Here is a 3,836-nt window from a genome sequence, read left to right as displayed (position 1 = left end):
AAGCTGGAAACGGGGAGAGACAGTCAGACAGACTCCCGCATGCGCCCGACCGGGATCCACCCGGCACGCCCACCATGGGGCAATGCTCTGCCCACCAGGGGGTGATGCTCTGCCCATCCTGGGCATCGCCATATTGCGACCAGAGCCACTCTAGCGCCTGAGGCAGAGGCCACAGAGCCATCCCCAGCGCCTGGGCCATCTTTGCTCCAATGGAGCCTTGGCTGCGGGAGGGGAAGAGAGAGACAGAGAGGAAAGTGCGGTGGAGGGGTGGAGAAGCAAATGGGCGCTTCTCCTGTGTGCCCTGGCTGGGAATCGAACCCGGGTCCTCCGCACCCTAGGCCGACGCTCTACCGCTGAGCCAACCGGCCAGGGCCTTATCTTTCTTGATAGTGCACTAATTCTTAGATTCTCCTGAAACAAGTTTCAGTTTTGTAATAAGTAATAGCAACCAGGAATTCTAATCCCTGGATAATAAGGACAGTTTAGAATATAGTAATTGGGAACCCAGATTGTCCCGATCAGTTTCCATACATTGATCGGTGGCTAAATTTAATAATGAATTCACCACAGTGGCTTAAAACATGCTCAGTACAAAGTGGGTGTCACGTCTTCTTGGTCATGCAAAATTTGAGTCAAAAAACAGAAAAAAATATGAGAAAGCAATCAATGAACAACTAAGGTGTTGCAACACACAATGAAAAACTAATGACTGATGATTCTCATTTCTCCATTCCTGTCTGTCTGTCCCTGTCTATCCCTCTTGCTGACTCACTCTCTGTCTCTGTAAAAAATAAAAAATAAATTAAAAAAACTGAAAAAAAAAGAATAACTAAGGCAATAGTAAACAGCAAACCAAGAGACAAGCCCAGCCGCCTTCAAGCGCACAGTTAGGTTAGAATTCAGCTTGCTGTGTGTGACACAGAGGAAAAAGAGCAATGAAGTAAGGATAAAATAACTAAAATATAGAATAGAAATTAATTTCAAATATCTGCCCACTGGCGGACCAAAGGAGGTTTTGCCCATTTAGAAATTACAGGGTAGGGATAGTATTAAAAATTAAAACTTTGATTTTAAAAAATCTCTAAGGAAAGAAAAAGAATTTAGAAATTAACAAACCGTTGGTGTGGACCATGCTAGTTAATTGGAAGTTTCTTAAATTAAATTGCAACTCCAGAAGGAGTAATAGAACAATAAATAATAGGATTATAGGGAATAGAATTAAAAATAAGCTCTCCGTGGGTTAGGGATGATGGCTTGTTGCCTTCAACAGGTGTAAAAATTAGAGAAAAATTCCAACACTCTCTTGCAGGACCAAGGGCGGAGAGGGTGTTGGATTCTCCTCCAAGTCTCTCAGTTACATAGAAGACATAGAGTTCATAAGGAAGACCCACAGCATTAACCATAATGGTAAAAACTGTAAAAGGGAATTTTCAAGGAATTGCAGGAAAAATTAGAAACCTCATATAGGCTAAAGCAACTCACTATTGAGAAAGTAATTTTGTAAAAATTGTATTTAGCTGCTCAAAGCAAGGCAGTTACTTTATAGGTGGCAAATTGATTCAAGTCCTGCTTAGGAGAAGTCCCATTATCTTGCTAAGGAGCTTGGCTACAAACTGCAGAAAAAAGGGTAAAAAGCGGCAAGCTCTCAGTTCTTGGAGTCTGCTTCTCCCTCAGGCATCCACCCCACCCCTCATGATTGAAATTACTGTAAGTCAAAAGAAAGTTAATATCTCATTACCAGCTGGGTAGTTTATACCAAGAATCCCTTATTGTATAATAGTATTTTCCATGTTAAAATGTATATATTATTTTAAAGGCCTTTTGTTAATTCTTTTATTTGCTGTTTTATAGTCCTGTAATATTGGAATCTTAGTTTAAATATTAGGAAATATGTAATAATTGTTAATAATGTCTTTTTATGTAATGTTTGGTTTATTATCATTTTAAAACAGTATTGTTAAAATTCCTTTTAAATGCTAATGTACTGAATCATTTAGCAGCGAAGAGATTCTGGAATTCTAAAGGAGACGCCCAAACCTGTTTTTCTTGAATTGATCCAGCTAATAACGTTGTTTTTGTCTTTTCCAAAAGTTTATATAAACAAATAAGGGCCCTCAAGCCCCTCAGCGAGATCTTCTGAGCATGGCTTTTAAGGTCTATAATGACCAAGGTAGTAACAGAAAAGGCAAATAGAGCCCAAAAGAGATCAGGAAAATACCAGTTCTTGGCATATGCCCTTGAAAGGTTCCAATGCCCCAAAGGACTTCATAAAATTCCATCAGGGCCCTGCTTCAAGAGTGAAAAGAAAGGTCATTGAAGCCTGCCAGGCTTCTCAGCCCCACTGGGGAACATGTCTTTGCTGTGGAAAGAGGGACATGAGAAAGTAAGCTGCCCCCTTGCTCCACAGAGGGAGGGTTCAGTCTCTTCTAGCCCTGCTCCAGCTACCTGTGACCTGACCTTGCCCAGCATACTGGGATTTGCCACTGAAGGCTAAAAGGTGCCCAAGGCCGCCACTGGCCCCATCTCATGACATCGTTCATGAGCCTAAGGTATTTCTTCCAAGTAGCAGGTAAACTGATCTCATTTCTTGTGAAAACAAGGACCATTTACTATGCCTTGATTAATATTTGAGTTTTATTTATCCCTCGAAGATCTCTACTGTGGGTATTGACAGTCTGATTTTACTGCTTTATTTAATGTATAGTGTCTCCTTTATTCCTCTTGTCTCAATGCCCCATGCCTATTTTAGGCTGGGACCTGCTCTTAATTCCAGCTAGAAGAAGTGGTCTCTAGGACTTAAACTCTAGCTGCAAAGTGTAGAATGTGACCACAACTCCAATGCCTTGTGGACTTTTCCTGAATATGTGTAACTCCTGTTCTTTAGGACATTTCTCAGACTACAGTGAAATTAAGTTACATTGGCAAATAATATAAAGCAATGAGAATGTCAACATAGACTTAGTGAAATTACGTTAACATGTTAAGAACATTTGTGACTGTAAGAATTTTATTTTGAATCCTGTTATATCAGTTAGAATTTTATTTCTGTTTAATAATCTAGTAGGCTCTACTCACTTTATTGTATTAAGACGCTTGTTATAGTATTTGTTAACATTAGCTATTTGAATTTTATTGTTAATTGTATATTTTTCCAATCTGCCTCAAAATCAGAACACAGTAATTCAAATGAATAGATGCCACCCAGAACCAGTGGGGTTTTGGGACCCTTATTGCCAAAGGTATATTTGAAAACAATTAGAAAAAGGATTTGGTCAGTAAGAAAGGAACTCAATATTGACTCGAAACTAATTTGATGTTATATTGTGCCTACAGGTACCAAAAGGTCCAGGCAAGTAAAATGCATGAATCAAATAGTAAAATAAATGTAACCACCCTTCCCCTAAGTACTTTCAGGATTTACAGGTTACTCAGCAAACTGTTCAAAGACTGTCCAAGAGGCGCTTCCAGCAGTACATCACTCAAGGACTGACTTTCATGCGGACAGGTCCATACTGTGATCCTGACAACTCCCACTGCTGCTAAGGTAGAAAAACGGCGTGCCCTACTCCAACCACAAACCGGAAGCTGGTTGGTCTATGTATGGTGAATGTATGAAAAACTCACTAAGGACTTCTTTTTATCAGACTTTGGGAAAAGGAAAACTAAGGTAAAATGAAAGCCAGCTTAACTGTCACTAAAAGTTAAAAGTTTTAAAATTAAGAGTTCTGACTAAAGGTAAATTGTTATAAAAGCCAATTAGTTTTATATAAGTTGCAAAAGGAAATTGTACAGTCTATAAGAAATTAATCAATAGCATTTGTTTCTTTAGTGAACTG

General features: G+C 39.4%; 1 non-coding gene across 1 annotated transcript; it reads right to left on the bottom strand.

The window, feature by feature from the left end:
* Nucleotides 1-297: 297 nt before the first annotated feature.
* TRNAP-AGG (transfer RNA proline (anticodon AGG)) lies at nt 298-373 on the bottom strand. The gene has a single exon. It is a non-coding gene; the product is annotated as a tRNA-Pro (tRNA).
* Nucleotides 374-3,836: the final 3,463 nt, after the last annotated feature.

The sequence above is a fragment of the Saccopteryx leptura genome, chromosome 1 (genome assembly GCF_036850995.1).
Source record: "Saccopteryx leptura isolate mSacLep1 chromosome 1, mSacLep1_pri_phased_curated, whole genome shotgun sequence".
NCBI lineage: Eukaryota > Metazoa > Chordata > Mammalia > Chiroptera > Emballonuridae > Saccopteryx > Saccopteryx leptura.
The sequence above is the reverse complement of the archived record's forward strand: the minus strand, read 5'-3'. Positions and strand labels throughout refer to the sequence as shown.